This window comes from Balaenoptera ricei, chromosome 10 (genome assembly GCF_028023285.1).
Source record: "Balaenoptera ricei isolate mBalRic1 chromosome 10, mBalRic1.hap2, whole genome shotgun sequence".
Classification (NCBI taxonomy): domain Eukaryota; kingdom Metazoa; phylum Chordata; class Mammalia; order Artiodactyla; family Balaenopteridae; genus Balaenoptera; species Balaenoptera ricei.
In genome coordinates, this window is record NC_082648.1 from 71,869,060 (window position 1) to 71,890,910 (window position 21,851).

Below are 21,851 nucleotides of genomic sequence, written 5' to 3' on the forward strand. Positions count from 1 at the left end.
TAGATTCACAGCTGAGAGCCTGGAACAAATCTAATATACTTTCTTAATCTTAGGAGACAGATATATTTTCTGAGAGACTCATCAAAGCTTCTCCCTGTCTTGATTTGAGAGGAAGGTCCCACTCAGCTCCTCTGAGGAAGGTTCTAGTCAGGATCTAGTCCCTCAGTCCTTTCATGTTTTTGTGCCCAAGTTGAGTGAGGCGGGGGGAGTTCAAGATTCATAGAACTGGTTTTTGGTTATATTCCCTTTGAAATTCTTCAGCACGATCTGACTTACTTTGGTATCTGAAAAACAGAATAGTGGAATAGCTAAAAGCACAGACTCTGGAGATAGATTCTCCAGCTTCAAATTCTAACTTCCTTAACCTTGCTAGCTTGGTTTCTTCTTCTATAAAATGTTCTTACCCGACGTATTAATACTGCCTACTTCTTAGGTTCATTGTGATGATTACATAATTTAATAATATAGGACACTGAAAAAAGTGGCCCAGAAGTCAAGACAAGAAGAATCTTATTTTTACATCCTGTTAACATTCTCATTATCCCTGGAAATGTCAATCAAAAACTAGAATATGAAACACATAACAGAAGTTAGCTGTACAGAAGGTAGGAGGGTGAATACAAGGATACTCCAACTTTGACCTAAGATTCAATTAGCCAGGAAACCTGGTCCAAGGTTTAATACTGCCACTGAGTAACTAGTATAATCCACAGTAAATCCTTTAGTAACGTGTATGTTTGGTTTTCTCGTTTATATGTAAGAACCAAAGTTTTTCTCATTCCAGGACATGAGACTTCTTTATCAAGGGTAATTTATTCATTCAACTAATACTTATTAAACATATACTATGCGCCAGGTACTCTAGGCACTGAGGATACAGCAGTGAACAAAAAGTGAAAAAAAAAATCTCTGCTATCATGGAGGTTATATACTAGTGGCAAGATCCGAACAACAAACAAAATACGTATTATATCTTATAGTTGTCCCACTGCCCTTAGAACCACATGAGGACTTGAGATGAGAGGAGGGGGAATAGACTGTATGTCCTCACCTCCTTGTTGTGACCGAAGTAATATCATGTTTAAGGGATAATAAAAGGAGTTCTGATCATCTCTAGGTAGATGGTGATGCTGAGGCTGTGAGTAGCGTTTGGAAAAGGGAAGGAGACTTCCGCCAGGAGCATACAGAGACTGAGCTCCCCGTCTTTGCTGGACAGTGGTGACGTTGAGGCCAGCAAGGGGTGCTCTTACTTAGAGCACACAGATCTTCTGGGCTCCCTCTTGAATCCTGATAGAGTCTAGAGGCTAAGGAGGGGCAGCCTTACCTATAGTTCCTCATCCCCGTGTTCCTTTGTGATTCTTAGTGCAAAAAACCTCTAAGATTGTCTGTTGTATCCTGCAGATGGGGGCATAAAGGAAGAGGAAAAAGAATCATTGGTTTCACAGGGTTATATGGGTCTTGGAATTCATTCTAACCAGAATGAAACACTGTTTCTGTGACCTATAAAAGAAAAACCTAGGAACACAGGAGTCACTTTTAAAATCTTATATCTATCAGAATGTCTAAACGTAAAAAAAAAAAAAAAAGACTGACAACATCAACTGCGAGTGAGAATGTAGACCAAACTCAGCCCTCATACGTTATTGGTGAGAATAGAAAATGGTACAATCACGTTGCAAAAATGTCTGGCAATAATTATAAAATTAAGCATATACCTACCCTGTGGTCCAGAATTTACTCAAGAGAAATGAAAACATATGCTCGCACACACACAAAAATATACAAGAATGTTTACAGCAACTTTTTCATAATAGCTCAAAACTAGAAACAGCCCAAATGCTCACCAATAGGAAAATAAATAAATAAACTGTGGCTTATTCATACAGTGGAATACTGCTCAGCAATAAAAATAAATGAGCAATATGAAGGAATCTCAAACACATACTGCTGAGTGAAAGAAATCGTACACAAAAGAGTCCATAGCGTGTGATCTATATGAAGTTCTAGAACAGGAAAACCTAATCTATGGGAAAAAAAAGAATAATGACTGTTTCTGCGGTGGTAGGAGCAAGGATTGACTGAGGAGAATGAAGGACCTTTCTGGGGTTATGGTCATCTTCTGTATCTTGATAGGAATTTGGGATTGCGCAAGAGTATGTACTGTGAATGGTACCCAAGCTTACTGAATGGTACATTGAAGGTTTTTGCATCTCATTGTACGTAAATTTTACCTCAAAAGAAAAAAATAATTCTGTAAAATTTTAGTAAACACTATGCCTGCTTAAATATTTGGGGAACATACTGAGGTCTGAACTTATTTGAAAAAGCATCAAAAAATAAGGTGGGTGAATAGATGGATAGTGGGATGGTTAGATAATTATGTGATCAAGCAAGTATAGTAAAAAGTTAATCATAGAATCTAGGTGGTGGGTACATGTTTATTTACTATAAAATTCTTTACTTTTCTGTAAGCTTGGTAATTTTCAAAATAAAGTTTCAGGAAAAAAAGTCTAGTTTGAGGTGGAAATATGATATTTTATTATCATGGCTCACATATTGTAAAAATTCAAAAAAACTAAGAGTATCACATAGCTTTATTATGTACTTTTATTGAGATAATAGAGATGATAGAAGATGCATTCATTTACTCAATTATTATTTAATGAGCAACTCATTGTTAGCCTAATAAAAACAGGCACAATAGTCTGTTCCTGCTTTTATATTGTAATGGAGGAAGAAAAGATATTTATTTTATACGTTTTCTGCTAACAAATAATGTATCACATTGGTAACAATAATTTTAAACAAAATAATTCCCCTTTAAAACTCCAAACACTGCTTGGATATTTTACTCTGCTTTATTTGAAATATTTTCGTTAAAGAATAATGAATTCCTATGAAGACAAGTTCTAGAAATAGGTTTTATGGTGCTTCCCATATTGAACCAACAGTTAGTAAATTATCTCCAATTAATAGTCTTCACATCTTTCATGTAAAGTATAGTTATAAGATATTAGGTTCTGAAATTAATTAATCCAAAATAAAACCCAGTTGAACAAGTAATCATTAAGAAGCATAATTTAGGAAATTTTTTAAAAATCAAAAGAAATTTTTTTGTCTGAAACTTGAGCCAGCAACATCACAAGATTTGTCCTTAATACCTACATAATGTAAATTATATCTGGCATGTCTCCTCACTAAAGCCACAATGCCCAGAAATAACTAAAGTAAATAGCTTTAAGCAATTTAATTTATAATCTCATCTAGTGAGTGTATATGCAGCCGTCAAAAAACATTAGCTTTCTAGTTACGGACTTTAAATACAAATCCTATTATCTCTGTTATTGAAAATGCTAAAAGCCAGTTTTGGACCAGTAGGAACTTAAGTTCAGTCCTCAGTCTTCTAGTCTTTCTCTCTATTCTTTTCTTCTGTGAATTTACCCACCTGACATTTTCCCTGAGCTCCAGTCTTATTTCTCCTATAGAATACTGAATATTTTTTCTTTAAACATTTCCAAAACTGAACTTTTCATCTTCCTCCCAAAAGTCATGCAACTTCCTGCTTTAATCATAGCTGTACTATTTTCTCATCATCCAGATGCTAAATCTACTCCATTCTTCTCTTAATCTAGTGTAATAAGTCACTGAATTTTGTTAGTTTTTTCCTCAGAAATGTTCTCATCTTTCTTTTTTTCTCTTTATTCTCATTGCCACCGGCCTAGTTCATTGATCTCATACTGAACTACTGCAATAACTTTTAAAAGTAGAATTTATTGTTGCTCCTTTTCCAATTGTTAAGAAATCAGAAAATAGAAAATTTTTAAACATTGAGAATGTAATGCATGTAATTTTGGTGCTGCTGTGAGCTAGTTAAAGCAGCTGTTCACATCTTATTGTAAATTCTTCTAATTGCTTCTCACTTTTCTTTGAACATGATTCGTAATTGCATTATATTATTTTCTCACAAATACACCAAAATTTATGCATTTAATCCCCACATTTGAATATTTGTTTCATTACTAATTTCTCCTTATTATAGATAACACTGATATGGACATCTGCATATATACATGTTTATGTGAATCTCTGACTATTTCCTAAAGATAAATGCCAAGAGGTGGAAATAGTGAGTTAAATAGCATGAATTACCAAAACTTTAAAAATAATCTTGCCAAATATCCTTCCAAACCTACTTCCAGCAATGTATGAGTATCTGTTTGTCACCCTTCAAAAAAATTAGCATTATCATTAAAAAAATTATCAATTTTATAGCTTGAAATAGTATCTTGTTTTAATTCTTAGCCATTTGAATACTGATAATCATTTTTTAAATGTTTACTGGCCGTTTATAATTCTCCTTGTGAATTACTAATTCATGTCTTTACTCCATTTTCTTTTTTTTCTTTTTTTTAATTGAAGTATAGTTAATTTACAATAATATTTAGTCCATTTTCTTTTTAGAGGCTTTGTCTTTTGCCTACTCATTTCACAATAGTTTTACAATCAGTACATTTGTCTCCAGCATCTCAAAATTATAAATATCTTGTGCTTTAATTCAAAAGAAATATAGCTAGTACACCCTTTGCGTATCCAAATGTTGAATGGCTCTCCATTCCCTACAGAGTCAAAACTTTAATGTTCAAGAGTTCTAATTTCTCTGTCTACCTAAGCCTATCGATAAGTATCAACAATGATGTGTCCAACTCCAATGTTCACTGTTACCAGGCGTGTACAGATAACCTTGCCTAATGGCCCGGACCTCTCTTCTCCACCTAAACCCTAAGGATCCTTCTGAATCATATCCTGCATAAACCTTAATCAGTTACTCCAGCTCACGTGAATCTTTCCTTTTCTAGTTTACTCTTCCGTTATTCTACCTATGTGCTCCTGCCAGAAATCTGGAGCGCTTTGCTCATACCTTCCTCTCCTTCATCTCACATATTCAACCCATAGGGACTCTTAATTCTACTTCGTAAATGCAATTTAAATTCCCTTATTTATCTCTACTAACACTGTCACTATTCCGACCACGTCTTCATTCTGTACTACATAGACTATGGATAGCCCCCTCCGCTACCTAAAATTCATTCTCCCTTAGTAGTCATAATGACATTTTAAAAGGCAAATTTGATCACAGTACTTACTCCCCTGCTTAAAGCTCTGTCAATAGATTTTACTGCACTTAGGCTAGAATCCAAAATCTTTTATGTGGCCGACAACATCCTGTGAAATCTGGCCACTCTTCATCATCATCTTTCACTCCTCCCCTCACCCTCACCCCCACCCTTATTCTCCTCAAATGCCCTAAACTTCTTAGTCAGTACTTTCCCCTACCCCTCTTCCTCTGATTTACTCTCTTCTCTTCTCTGCACACACGACTTACTCCTCCTGCAGTTGCCAACTTACATGTAACTTTCTCACGGTACACATCTCAACTCTCCAGACTAGGCTTCTTTATTGCTGAGGCTCACAACATATGGCACTTATCATTGCCTAATTCTTGCACTTATTTGTTTAATATTTGTTCCCTTTCGCAAGGGTAAGGACCATGTCTATATGTTCCAGCGTTGTATCCCAAGCGTCAAGCAGAATGCCTTGCAAAAACAAGAGACTCAATACTGTTTTGCGGCCTGGAAAAAACGTGAAAGCCTGCTTTATCCTATGCATAGAGTACTTACTTGTTGTTCTCCAAATTGTTCTCGTGGTTAATTTTTTCCCCTAAGCATATTTTATCTTTTTTCAAGTCAAAGACCATGCTCTATGCTTCTCTATAATATTCGCATAGCAAAGAACAGTTCTGCACAACAGCAGATATTAAATATACACCAGTTGAGATAAATGTGCAGCTGAATAGTTACAACACTGACCTTTTGAAAAGAAATTGAGGAACAGATGGTCAAAACAAAATTTGGTATTGAGAGAAAACAGAAGAGGGGGATAAAACATCTCTACTGAGGGTTGATTAATAATCAAATTATTAAATTGAGGATGTTTTTAGCTCTCCAGTTGTGCTATGCTTATTTTGCTCTTCACTGACATGAGGAAATCTGTTAATACAGAAAAATTAAATTTTCTTGAATGCAATTCAAACAAGAGGTTGAATTCATTTGAAAAATTGCCTTTTTCTTATGCATAATAATAAGTATTAGAAGCTGTTTTTTATTATCCCATCAACTGATCCTTTTAAGGATCAATTCAATCAAGTAAAGAGGCATTAAGGAGAGGGTGATAAGGTCAAAGAAATAATAACATGGTATTGCATGTTTGAAAGTTGCTAAGAGAGTAAATCTTGAAAGTTTTCTTGACAAAAAGAAATTGGTAACTCTGTGTGGTGATGGATGGTAACTAGACTTATTGTTTCACAGTGTTTCACAGTGTATATGAATATTGAATCATTATGTTGTATAACTAAACAAATATAATGCTATATGTCAATTATATCTCAATTAAAAAATCAAATTTAAAAACAAAAATATAGTTAAGTCTGAATTATTTAGTGGCAACTTAACCCAGTTAGGACACAGGGCAGATCCAGTACCTTCTTATTGCCATGATTAAGCACAGGTAGCAGCCAATGAATGTTGTTGGACAACACTCCACAACCCAGACTGGAGAGTAAAACCTAGCTTTGAGATTCAAGTGGAGATGAGACTAATGAGAGACATCCTAAGATGTGGAGCCCAGAGCTTAAGCTTCATCTAGAGCAGAAATGCCAGGGGCTAGCCTCCTCTCCTCAGATCCTGACTGGGGCCTACGTCAGCATCAGTTAACCACAGCCAAATTATTCAATGTCTCTGAGGGTGTGCTTTTCCCAGGGTCTATTGTGTCTCAGATCGGAATTCATCCTTTCTTCTTTCCCTCCACATCTATGCATGAGCAAAAGTTGTCTTTTTTTTTTTTTTAATATATGGATACAGTGCAAATTCTTCTTTTGAAACAGTGTAGTCATATGTACCCCTGGTCCTAGGTGCTGAGTTCCTTGGTGGGTTTCAAAATGCAAATTTGAGTTTAGGGTCAAGGGAACCAATTTGCTCTTCAGGATGGAAAAAGAATCACACATTCTAGGAGGGAACTTTAGGGATAAGAAATAAAGGCCAAGCTAGGACTCCGGAGGGAAGAGAGTGCAGCTACGGGGAGCGGCATGGAAAATTGCCACCTGTTCCAACAATGACTCCTTCTCCCAAATCTCCAGTTGAGTGCACTGAAGCCCATAAAATATGTAGTCCAAGTGGACTGTTTGTGCAAACTATTGAAGGGGCTAAGACTCATGTCTAAGTTAACCTGAGAAGGGAAGGCAAAAGAGACAGGGTCCCTGGTAGAAGCAAGACTCTCTAAAGAGTGATTCCCGAAGAATAGAGTGTTGTAAGATCTTCGAAGTTCCACAGTTTACACTAAGCTTAGGTGGCTGCACAGGGACCATGTATCTAAAACTAACATCCCCAACTAAAATCTATGTTTCATCTCCTCTGAGAGAAAGCAAGAGCATTTCTTAAGGAAAATAATGAAATTGTAGGTGAATTAGTTAAAATAACAAAGGGGCTATGTAAGAGGAGCAAAATAGAATCATCTAAATTATTTTTAAGGGAAAATTTTCTATAAAGTAAGTCAGTGCTTCATTGAAAAATTATGCAAATTACAGAAATATGAATTATAATCCTATTTCTTCAAAGCTGTTTCACAATCTTGTTCAATCTATCTTATTTATAAATGTGACTGATAATATTTGCAGCATGTGACAGGGCTGGATGATCTCCTAAGACCATTATATCTCTCAGAAATATGATTCTCTGAATAACTGAATTGGATATTTAAATATATAATTTGTTCCCATTATTTGCCATTCAATTAGCTAAAACAAGCACATACAGATTAGTAAAATGAATGTCACTAAATAGTTCAATTTTCCTAATTTTAGTTAAGGACTCATAGAAAATGATATATGGGTAGGCAAGGTAAAATAAAAACATGGACTCTAAGAGAGTTCTAAACAATATTATTATTCCCCATAAATCGATAATTGAGAAAATTATTCTATCTTTATTTTACATGCCTTTATTTGTTACATTTTGAGATACATCCTTCAACTATATATAAAAATAAATATATGTGAACATTTATCTGTTAGATAATATTTCAAATTACGCTATTAGGCAATACTTTAATTTCAAAACTTAAATGATGTGTTAATTTGTGGCTTTTGTTTGTTTTTTCATTTTCATCTGATTCCATTTTTTTCCGAATGGATACTACCTCTGGTAAAGTCCTAAAACAATAAACCAGCACCTAACAACAACACATATGTATGTGAAAATGTATCATTTAAAAGTATATTTACAAGTGAATGTTCCAAACCCCTGTGTTATTGTTTTTTGTTGTTTTACATATGAGGAAACTGAGACTCAGAGAGGTTAAACAAACTCCAATATCGTATTAGACTTGCAGTCAGTGGGAAAGGAGAAATTCAAATATGGATTTCTGATTTAAATCCATGTTTTTTTGACTTCACAAAAAAATGGAGAACACAAACATAATACAGAAAGAGATAAATGGTACCCTCAAGCCAAAATCATTTTTGTGTCCCCAAATATTTAGAGGTTTCAGATGATTCTGTTTTTTAGTAATATTATTAATTCATATCTGCAATAGTGATGTAAAAATTGGGTAATATCTCAGTGAGTTAGATTAGGCGATGTGCTTCATTCTCTCTTTAATTAGCTGAATAATTGCTTCAGCTTTTCAATTCTCTTTGTCCATAGAGGCTTAACTTGAGACTCAAATTTGCATGAAAATCACATTCAAATTTTTCCAAGATAATCTGTTCAATTTTGTTCACCTAAATGATTGACAGCTGTTCAGAAAGAACAAAATCCAGACAAAGTCAAGCAAAAACTCTGATCCCTGAAAGAAGTTTTTCACTCTGTCAAAAAACCCCCACAGATTTATAATTTAATAATATTTATATCATTTTATATATGTATGTATTTATATAATAAATGTCATCTACTTATGTATATTTATATTTTTGCATATATATTTCTGGCTCTCCAGTAGTAAGTATTTTTAAAAGAATGTGGGATCCCTAAGTCTGAAACATTTTATTCAAAGTAAAATCAGGAGAAAGACAGCATGCCCAATACAATGGTCTATGCAGAGATATAGAAATTAGACATTCAAATGTAGTATAAACTTGACCATATCCTTTTTTACACATGATCTTGTATATTACATACTTTATATGTTTCTTATTGTCTTTGAAATGAGGTTTAGCCTAGTCACAAAGGTAATTAATTGCTTTCATAATAACATAAAGCGGAAATCATTTTATTTAACTGGATTCAGCCTAGTATTTTAAAGGTCATGTGATCACGTGGCATGTAAAATCTTAACACTTAGAGGCAACTGCCCTTGAATGGTTTAAGCTGTTTCAAACCATCATGTGTTTGTGTGTGTGTAACATGTGACGTACAATAGCCAGTTTTTTCCATCTGTAGTGTTGCCCTTAGCAACAGAAAACATGTGACAGTGCTTATGTGACTCTGCTGGCCTGCAACAGTGTGTAGAAGGATTTAAGCAAAATGAAACAGACAGAAATATTGATCCAGGCAACTGGAGTTTTCAAGTGTGTTGCAATGATTATGCAGATTGTTAAGGGAAGAAAAGAAAGAAGCAAAGAAAAGCAGAGAAAACTGGAGTGAGAGGCTATGGTAACACAAAGGGGTATGTTTTCCAGAGGTTGTTATGAAGTTGAATTTTAAAATATACATATGTGATCATTCTATTCCTTTGTCCCTGTCACTTATGTTTATATTTAGTAAATAAGGTAAACGCTTTTCTGCAGTGTGATATGAAAAAGGGTAATTCTATAATCACAAACATCTGCTGTATGATATGAAAAAGGGTAATTCTATAATCACAAACACCTTCCTCTGTTACCATCACAATTAAGAATAAGAATGAGAATTTTTTTAATATCACCATGCTCATTTAAAGATAGCTTGTGAAATACATTTTCAGAGGAGATTCTTTTTCTGGAGTCTACAGGACAGTTTAAATTGAATAGAATTATAAGATCACGTATATGGAATAACATGATATAATCATGTCTACTGTAATCCATAAGATTTTTTTACACACAATCTTTTTATTTGAGTTTGGGAAACTTAATAAAACTAGGAGAGTGAAGATCCTGTAGTACCCATTATAAAGTAACCTAATTTACTCACTCTATTAAGAACTCTGGCTATACATATATCTTCAATCAGAAAAAAAAAAATGCAGATGTGACAGCATAAGGACCAGTGTTAGAAGTGTATCATGTAGACAAATATTCTTCTGGGTCATGTAATCCTTCCATGTAAATTGCAATACATTTAATAGTCTATTGTGAAAAGTATGATATTGTGAAGAGAACTATGGCAAAGAGAACAAATCTCAAAAGGGAAAACATCTTCACTTTTACTATTTTACGTTTACTATAGTGAAGAAGAAAAGAAATACATGAATTTTACACTACCAAATAGTTCAATTGATTAGAGAACCAATGAATACTGAGTACTTGTGATATTTAAGTTCCTTTATATGATTTAATTGCAAAAGCAGTATAAAGTACATGGTGTTATACCCATTTTACAGATGAGAAGCTTGAAGCTTTAATAGCTTAAAGGAATCTCCCAAGGCTATTACTTAGGAATTAAGTGTATTTTTGCACCCAAGACTTATACCACACCCTTGCTTGCCACTAAGCCACTTAGACAGAAGAAAGTCTGTGTGCATGTACAATGCATATCATAAGTCTTGTACAATTGCAAAAAGTGAGCAATACCTTTTAACTCTGAACTTCTGAAAAGTCAAACCAATAAAATAAATACATGATAAGTTATAATTCTCTAATTTTTTTGATAGATAATTTTTCTGTACCTCCTCTGTGTCAGACACTGTACTAGGCACTAGAAATACAATGGAGGGAAAACAGACATAGTTTTTGCCTTATATATTAGTTGGGGTTCTCCAGAGTAACAGAACCAATAGGAGAATATATATATATATATATATATTATATATATATATATATTTTATATATATATATATATATATATATTCAAACGCTAATCTCTCTGTATACACATATGAATAAATGAGCTTTATTAAAACTGTAGGAGTTCAGAACAGACCTCCCTAAAATATGCTACTTTGGCATTTGGATTATTTTGAGCTAAAGGAAACGGAGACCCTATAGGCTCAAGAGAAATTACTGTCCTTCCCTAACTACTAGAAGAATTTAAACTGGGGCTTTTTCCCAGGAAAAGAGTTTTACCAGAGATAAATTTTATCTAAGTGGCCCCGTCTATATGGCAGGGCAAACATCTAGTTACCAAATATCTGCTCTTCTTCTTATCGTCCTGTGAATGATCCTCCTGTCTTTGGAACCTATCCCATTCCTTAGCTCAGGTTGACATATACAGCTCATTTTACCTTCTGCCTTTGAATTTCCTCATATTTGTGGTGTCTCTCATTCTCTCATGTATGTGGAGTTCTTGCACATATGAAGTAAAATTTGATTTTTTCTACTATTATCTGTCTCATGTCAATTTAATTCTTAGACCAGCCAGAAGAACCTATAGACGGTTAGAACCTATAGAACCTATAGAACTGTATAGAAGGGTAAAGAAAAATTTTCTTGTTCATGACATAAGGAATTGGCTCATGTAATTATGGAAGTGAAAATGTCCCGTGATCTGCCATCTGCAAGCAGGAGACCCAGAAAGGCCAGTAACATGATGCCAGTTCTAATCTGAAGACCTGAAGACCAGGAGCATTGAGGGCAGAAGACTTATGTCTCAGACAGAGCACAAACACCCTTCCTCTGCCTTTTTGTTCTATTGGCAGATGCTCCCCTACACTGGGGGTGAAGGGTGGGAATTTACTTTGTTCAGTTCACCAATTCAAATGCTAATCTCTTCCAGAAACGCTCTCACAGACACACCCAGAAATAATGTTTAACCAGATATCTGTAACCAGTGGCCCAATAAAGCTGACGAATTAAATTAACCATCACACCTTATGTGTTCTTGCCTTGCCTCTGTAATCATAACTTCATAGAATTACAATGTGCTGCTTTCTTAGTCCGCATTGAAATGGCAAAATAAAACATTAATCAAGTGTTACGTTTATTTTCTGCATCCCCAATAAGAGTACCACGGCTATAATTTATCCCCTAGAACAGTGACCTACTTCACAATTATGTTTCAATGAATGATTAAAGTCATCACACCTAAATATATAATTTATGTATTTATTTATTTATTTACTCTAGTTGTGGCGCATGGGCTCTCTTGTTGTGGCACGTGGCCTCTAGAGACCAGGCTCAGTAGTTGTGGCACACAGCTTAGTTGCCCTGTGGCATGTGGGATCTTAGTTCCCCAACTAGGGATTGAACCCGCATCCCCTGCATTGGAAGGCGGATTCTTAACCACTGGACCACCAGGGAAGTCCCTATAATTTATGTATTTAGTTTATAATCTATATAAACTATGGAAGGAGGTATTTGGTTTTATAAAGTAGGAGGGAAAGGTGGGTCATCAGATAGCCTTAGGAATGAGAGAGACTGGAAATAGCACATGAGAAAGTTTGGCTACAAATGGGAAGAACGATGAGGTAAGACAGTAGCTAGAAGATAAAGTAGAAAAAAGGCAAGAGTTTTAATATTTTTAACTTTTGTCGAGTAGGAAGAAATTCTCCTCTACCCTTCTAGGTTCTCTGGCTGGTCTAAGAATTAGATTGACATGAGACAGATTGACAGGAAAAAAAAATCACACAAAAGTGAAACGGAGTTCCAAGCATGACCCTGGGAACCTTCCCAGGTACAAAAGACCCTTCGTGTTCCCTGTTTCTTGTTTGTAGGAAAAAGACTTTAGTTTCCTAGACCTTCCCCAAGTTCCAAAGAGCAGCACAAGCAATTACTAATTAGGGAAGTGAGGGAATGCAGAAACAAAGGAAAAGCAGTTAAGCAAGAAAAGCAATGGCAATAGCTCTGCATAAAACAGAGTCCTAGTTCCTCCTCAAAGGATATATATAACAATTGGGCACGTAGCTTTGAGTGGTTCTGGAGGAACTAAGACCCCTCACCCAGGAGGAGGATGGTTGGAACCAGAAGGCTGATGATTAAGATTCCCAAAACATCACCCTGTTACCTCACCACCAACCGATCGGAAGAAAGTCATGCACCCTGCAGCCCTCACTACAAACGTTGCCTTTAAAAACCCTGAAAGCCATCAGAAAGTTCAGGTCTTCTGAGCATGAGCTATCTGTTCTCCTTTCTTGGTGCCTGCAATAAATACTGTGTTTTCCTTTACAGCAACCCAGTGTCAGTAAATTGGCTTTGCTGCACAGTGAGTGAATGGACTCAAGTTCCCTTTGGTAACAAAAATTTAATTACATGGATATACATGGGAGAGACCCAGGACAACTGAGCAGCTCACCAAAGTAGCAGAAATCCTCACTTTAAATACCATCTTCAGCTAAAGAAAAAAGGGGATTTGGGGGGTAGTGGTTAGGGACTTCAAAGTGGAGGAAAGCAATTCACATGAAAATGGAAAAGCACTTGTATGATAAACAAGTGTTTGCTGGGCCACACAGAAACGATGGGACATAGAAAGAAATTTTAACAAGCAGATATTGCTAGGTTCCTCTCTGCCCATCTAGTTCATACTATAGTTATCTTTGGTGATAGTTTACTTTCTGGAATAGGTCCTCTATTTACAATCTTCTAGGCAGTTAGGAGGAAGGTTAAAGTCTCTTCCTGACTCTTTTGGCCCTTGATGGCTTTTAGCTCGAAATAATCTGCATGCCAGATGCATTTTGGAGTGGCAAATTTTGTTCCCCTACACTTTGCTTTGTTTTGTTTTTTCAAGATAGAAGAAACTTGAATAGACCTAGGTGTTGGTGAGAAGTGTGGCAGACTGCTAATTGGCTCCTAAAGTTTCTTCTCTTTTCCCACAGAAATAGAGTTTTAGCTGAGCACATAGCCACTCAGTTGGAGACTACATTTCTCAACTTCCCTTGTAGCTAAGGGAAGTTTGACTATGACTGAGTAAGCTGTAACCAGTGGTATGTGAATGGAAGTGATCTTTGCAACTTCTGTAAGTCTCAAAGTGGAATTTTGTGCCCTCCACTTGTGCCCTCCTCTTCTTCCAAAAGGCTGGAATGTGGAAGTTTTGATGACTTAATTCAACCTCATGGAAGAGCAACAATATGAAGGGAAATTGGTTCTCTGAAGGAATTAGAAACATCTGCAACTCGTCTCCAGACAAAATAGCTAAGAGAGAAATAGCATTTATCTCATTATGCCTTTTTATTTTGAAGTCTCTTTTTCCTAATGGCTTACCCTATACTTAACTAATATAGGGAGGATCCAGTGAGAGGGAGAAGTTAGAAACCATAGTAAAATGAAATAGGTAAGATTCATTATAAGCTGTAAGAATTAAGAATGAAACTGTATATTACATATGAGTATGAGTACACATGTGCGTATATAATAATATATAAAATCAACCAAAAAAAATAATTCAGGAGGCTGCAAGGGTAAAGATCTTTAAGAGTAAAGCTCTTTTAAGTATATATTGTAGATCTGGCACAGTATGAGGTGCTTTTGAATCTGCACCTCTGATGGGACTTGAGCCCACAATCTTCCAACTGAAACTGCACAACTTGTCTCAGAATTTAATGAAGCTCAGGTTCTTTATGTCTCCTCGCAGAAGGAGTTCAGCAAGAGGCAAAGTGATAACTAAGAAGTAGATTTATTAGTATAGGACATTTGTGAAGGATACAGGCTGGCAGGCAAGAGGGCTCTGCCCTGAGAACTAAGTGGGCTACATTTTTTATAATCAAAGGAAAAGTGGGGAGGGAGAGAAGACCACCTTCTTCCTCATCTTCGAGTAGACGGCAGGCTTACATCATTAGCTCCTCCTTCACGTTGGATGGGAAAGTTTTTGACCCTATACGGTCAAACCAGGACTGTTATTCAAATCAGCAGAAGGGTGGTAACATTTACTAAAATATGTTAAATCATCTCAGGTTTCAGTATAATGAGTGTCTTCTACTTTGGAATGTCACCTTTCCCTTATATTCCTGTCCTTGGTATGTGTAGAGGTGCATGTCCTAAGGATCATTATCTTGCTGACCTCCACGAGCAGGATGCAAGCCTCATTTTTTCACTTAATGGCCTGGGGCACATCTCGTCTTTTATTTATGGCTTTATTATTAGGCGAGCCTGCCGGCATTTCCTTACTTTCTGATAGCTTTCCTGAGTGATCATTAACTTACGGTGGTCTCCCAAAGTTCCCTAAAGTTCCCTCTCTATCTGTAATCCCATAGTGGGATTTCTAAAACTACCTGTGTAACTATTCCACTCTATCCTTATCATTTTTACATAATGTTATCTCATTTAATATTGCTTTAACGACCCTAAGAGTAGGTATTACTAAATTAGGTTTTTAGAAGCAGAGAGACAAAAAGGCCTTTTTTTGTCCATGTCTCACAACTATTAAGTGGCTTATTTGGGGTCCGAAGATAAAGTGTCTAATTCCTAATTCCTTGCACATTTTATTATAATTGAATTCTTATTTGAATACTAATTCAAATATCTATCTACTTAAATATCTATCCAACTCAAATGTCTAATATACTACCAAGAAGTAGTTTAAAGGAATATATTAATGGAATACTAGCATATAAAGGATTACTTGTGCTATTTCATGCTTGTGATTAAGGGGAATTCTAATTAAATATGATTCTGCCTCAAGTCCAAGTCCTAAATCTAATTGCCTTTGTTTGCTTGACAGGTTGTTCTATCCAATCAGCCTCTACTTTGTTTTTTAAAAAAAAAGTCATAATCAGAGGCTCCTCCTTTTACAAACTTCTTCAACTTGCAAACTTTCATAGATTTGAACATACTTTTCAGAACAAAATTATTTTCACCTCTGCCTGTCCCCAATAAATGGCACTAACATTTACTAGTACATTATTGCTATGGCATTATAAGCATATAAAATTTAGATATATATTTATATATAAGCATATAAAGTTTAGATGTAGCCTTTCATAATTTACCTTGTTCATAAGAAGAAGAGCTTTTGTACACTTTATAGTTTGTTCCCGTGTTTCTCAAATCTTACTCAACAAAAAGTCCCATGACCAATGGCTGGTTGGATGCAATCCTCAGAGTGTAGAAGAAGCAGAGCTTACTCTGTAGCCAGATTGCTTGTTTAAATCCCAGATCTTTTTATTTCCTAAATTCAGGTCGTTTTGCAAGTTACTTCGTGGCTCTCTGTGTTAGTTTTCTCATCTGTGGTTAGGGTACCCACCAGAAAAGTTTGTTGTGAAGGTTAAAGGAGATAATTTATGTAATTATAGTTGAAGAATATTCAAGATATAGATTGGTAAAAATATCCTAAACTTGGGAATGTAAATTGATACAGCCACTATGGAGAACAGTATGGAGGTTCCTTAAAAAACTACAAATAGAACTACCATACGACCCAGCAATCCCACTACTGGGCATATACCCTGAGAAAACCATAGTTCAAAAAGAGTCATGTACCAAAATGTTCATTGCAGCTCTATTTACAATAGCCAGGACATGGAAGCAACCTAAATGTCCATCAACAGATGAATGGATAAAGAAGATGTGGCACATATATACAATGGAATATTACTCAGCCATAAAAAGAAATGAAATGGAGGTATTTGTAATGAGGTGGATGGAGTTAGAGTCTGTCATACAGAGTGAAGTAAGTCAGAAAGAGAAAAACAAATACAGTATGCTAACACATATATACGGAATCTAAGGAAAAAAAAAAAAAAGAAGGCCATGAAGAACCTAGTGGCAAGACGGGAATAAAGACACAGACCTACTAGAGAATGGACTTGAGGATATGGGGAGGGAGTGGGGTGAGATGTGACAGGGTAAGAGAGTGTCATGGACATATATACACTACCAAACGTAAAATAGATAGCTAGTGGGAAGCAGCCACATAGCACAGGGAGATCAGCTCGGTGCTTTGTGACCACCTAGAGGGGTGGGATGGGGAGGGTGGGAGGGAGGGAGATGCAAGAGGGAAGAGATATGGGAACATATTGTATGTGTATAACTGATTCACTTTGTTATAAAGCAGAAGCTAACACACCATTGTAAGGCAATTATACTTCAATAAAGATGTTTAAAAAAAAAAAAAAATCCTAAACTTTTTGAACCTCTTTCACACACAGTCATTATTCAATCTAGACATTTGTTTTTTCCTTAAGAACAAGTATTAACTCACGCTACCCAGTTATTAACAAAATTTTCAAATTAGGAAGCACTGTTAAAAACACCTTTGTAAATATGAAATACACTCCTAAAATCCTAGGAACAGATTTTAAAATTTGTAGAAAGTTGAAAGCTCACATATAAAATGATATTTCTATACTAAACTTCAGCACTATAGTTATCTTTGTCATAGCTTAAACATTTAAAATAATAATTCTAAAAACTGTAAATATACATACACATATGCTCATAAACACATACACACAGAATGTGTGTGAAACTGGAATTTTAGTTCTGTTCTCATTTATGTCCATTGATATTACTCACTGCTGTTGTAGGTTGAAATGGACAGTGCTTACACGTGCAACTTCATCATTTCAATGCCTCCCAACAAACCTTAACACACCAAATTTGGGGGTTAGTTGTGGCTGATGGTTAGAATAAAGACTGAACTCTGTAATAAGAGACTAGAAACCAGAGTATCTTTAAAAAGTTCTTTATTTCTCTTTTAATTGGTAATCTGTGTCTCTGTTCCAGGGCTGGTATGCCATCTCTACTGTGTTAGAGATGAAGGTACTTTCTATCTGTTGCTCTTCCACTCCACAAAGATTGCCCTTATCCACAGAGCAAAAGGTAGTTCACCCTTTCATCCACGTTTCATTCCTGGAAAGGGGAAATGAGAGAGAGGGAGGGCATGAACTTTTCAGTTTTACAGGCATTGCGTGGTTGTTGGAAACATCACTTCCATTCATCTTCATCGACCAGAAACTAGTTACATCACCACCTCAGCGGCAAGAGACGTGAGGAAATTTAATCTTAGCTAGGTGGACATGAGTCCAGCTAAGACTTATATATTAGAAGTGGAGAGAAGGAATTAGAGGAACCAACGTTGGTGTCTACAACAGTTTGCCAAAGCCCAATCCATGTGAATCCAAAGGTTCTAAATTCACTGACCATCTGTTTGCCAACTTCTCTACTTCTTCTGAAAACTGTGGGTTCACACACAGAATGATGAATTATGACTCTGAGGAAAAAAATATTTGGAGTTTATTCTTTCACATAGCTTTTAATGCCATATACTGCATTTTCATTGTAAAGGGAAAATAAAGCATAAATAAAGCTAGTTTGGGGGTTCAGTGTGGGAAGTTCCCTGGGTAGGGACAGCAAGATGTTACTGTGGGCTTAAGGAAGAGGAAGTAAGAAATAATTCTCAATATCTTTTCAGTATTGATAACAATCCACAAAGGATGTGTTGTGTACGACATCTTGCTCTCTTTCCTCTACTGAGAGCAACATCAAGTGAAACAGAGAAAAAAATAAAATAGATAATAAGATGCAAAAAATATGGACAGATAAAAGTATAGTAGATAACTTGTGATTTTTTTTTTCTGTTGAGGAGAATGCAAGCCACTTTTTCTTTCTGTTTAAAAAAAAAAAAGACTGTGGTGCTTTTGAAAAGCATGTGACTTTTGAGCTTTTGCACAGCAAAGGAAACTATAAACAAAACAAAAAGACAACCCTCAGAATGGGAGAAAATATTTGCAAACGAATCAACGGACAAAGGATTAATCTCCAAAATATACAAGCAGCTCAATATTAAAAAAAAACCACAACCCAATGAAAAAATGGGCAGAAGACCTAAATAGACATCTCTCCAAAGAGAACATACAGATGGCTAAGAGGCACATGAAAAGCTGCTCAACATCACTAATTATTAGAGAAATGTAAATCAAAACTACAATGAGGTATCACCTCACACCAGTTAGAATGGGCATCATCAGACAATCTACAAACAACAAATGCTGGAGAGTGTGTGGAGAAAAGGGAACCCTCTTACACTGTTGGTGGGAATGTAAATGATACAGCCACTATGGAGAACAGTATGCAGGTTCCTTAAAAAACTAAAAATAGAATTACCATATGACCCAGCAGTCTCACTACTGGGCATATACCCAGAGAAAACCATAATTCAAAAAGACACATGCACCCCAATGTTCATTGCAGCACTATTTACAATAGCCAGGTCATGGAAGCAACCTAAATGCCATCAACAGATGAATGGATAAAGAAGTTGTGGTACACATATACAAAGGAATATTACTCAGCCATTAAAAAGAATGAAATTGGGTCATTTGCAGAGACATGAATGGACCTAGAGACTGTCATACAGAGTGAAGTAAGTCAGAAGGAGAAAAACAAATATTGTATATTAACACATATATGTGGAATCTAGAAAAATGGTGCAGATGAAACGGTTTGCAAGGCAGAAATAGAGGCACAGATGTAGAGAAAAAAATGCATGGACACCAAGGGGGGAAAGTGGAGGAGGTATGGTGGGATGAACTGGGAGACTGGGATTGACATATATATACTAATATGTATAAAATAGATAACTAATAAGAACCTGCTGTATAAAAATAAATAAAATAAATTTAAAAAAATGAAAAGCGTGTGACTTTTGATTAATAGAATTTATAACATCAATCCAGACCCTGAAGCTCTAATATTTGATAGAATAAAACAAAATAAGGTTAATCTTTTTAAAGTTTAGTACCTTTTTTTTGAAAAAAAAAGTGTTTGTCTAGGACTTAGATGTTACAAATAATTGTATAGTGGATTTTAATTTTAATTTCTATTTTTAAATTTTAGTTTCTTAATAAAACTTTGATTCAAAAAACATTTAGTGCCTGACAGCCTCTGCAGTCAGTCTAAGCTCTGGCTGCACTATCTAAAGAATAAGCACCTGTGTGGCTGCTCCAAAATGCACCTGTCTCCTGGGTTCTGAAGAAGTAACAGCGCATGCTGTGGAGGCAATGGGCTTCCTCCTCCATGTAAAACATGTGGGCACAGGGAAGAGCAGAACTAGTAATCAAAATAAAAAACACAACCAGTGAGAAAAATAAGAGATAAGATACAGCTCAAGAAGGAATTAGTGAGTTGGAATGTCAGATTGAAGAATTATTTCAGAAGGCATCAAGAAACAATAATCTAATAGTTCAAAAAATAATTTTAAAAAACTAAAAGACATATAGGATAGAAATAGAAGTGCTTGGGGTTTAGTATGGATAAATTATTTAACTCATAAGCAGGTAAACCAACCACATCTAAACGTATCTCAGAGTACACTTAAACTCGTGTGAAATTATAAAGCTGTATTTCCTTATGGGGAAAAAAAAAAGGACAGGAAAAGAAGACAATTTCTAAGGTTAGTGATAAACATAAAGTGAAAATCAAGAGATCAAAGAAACTGATGCTTTTTTAGCCAGAAAATATGTTTAAAGAATGGCATATCAAATGTCACTTCATTTGGACAAGATTCATGACACTGTTTCAGAGAGGGTTTCTTTTCTGGCAAAAGATAGTCATCACACAAGAGATAGAACTTTAGTGAAATTTAAAATGTGGTTAACTTTCCACGTGAGGCTATGATTAAATTTAAAAGAAATTCAAGAGTTTCTACAAATAATTTCATGAGGCAATAGGATGCTGAAGTCACTTGTACTGCCACTGAAATTCACTGTAAGTTGGTTTGGAAATTATATTTGCTTCTGAATAGACAATCGGAGCCATGAAGAGGTGGCCACAGCTGACGTGTTGCCATGGTAGCATTTCCTCCCCAGCTGAGGAAGCTATACAGAAGAAAGGATATAGGTCAGAAAGTGTTTACACTAACAAAACAACTGCATATTAAAATCAAATGCTTTTGTAAACATCATATGCCAAAAGAGAATTGTGAATCTTAGTTTCAGGCTATTAAAAACAGACTGATTCATCTTTGGGATGATGTAGTAAGCTGCGAGCACAGTGAGACAAGGGACATTCAAGGTCAAGAATACTCTCTTCCCTGCATATTGGCAGTTGAATTTTAAAAAATGGGGTCATGATAAAACTTTTTCCTATGGGTTTCTTCTGAGTTCCTTGAAATAGAGATATATTCAACTGAAGAATTCTCCCAGAAAGCAATTCATCTCACAATGAATTACCCCAGGGTAAGAAAGATAAACTCTATACTCAATAAATATCTGTGGGTTATTAATTCTGTACCCTTATTAATGGCCAAAATTTCTGAAATGTAATTTAAGTCAGATATAATTAAAGAGAAGGAGAAAATAAGGGTGAGAAATGAAGAAAGAGATTGAGTAAAATTAGTCAATAGCCCAGAAGTAGAAAGAGTGAAAGAAAGAAATAACAAAAGTAGAAAAGAAGAAAAGATGGAAGGAAAAAAGAAAAAGGAAGGAAGGAAGGAAGGAGGGAAGAGAGGAAATACCTCAGGGAGTATCATAGTCTCCCTGAAGAATGATGAAGGTGGCATTTGCAAGGCAGTGGCTGAAATGAAAATTTGTAGTTTGCCTTCACCGCATCCATCAGTCCCCAAGCCATCAGACAATCCTAACTTTTCTCATCTGGGGAATTCACACTTTGCATTTTTATTAACTTTGGTTTGGATGGGGTTAACTGGATGCCCAGTTCTAAGGGTAGTATATGATAGGCTTAAGCAAATAGTATATCTCATTATTCACTGAACAAAGTGATTAATTCAGATAGG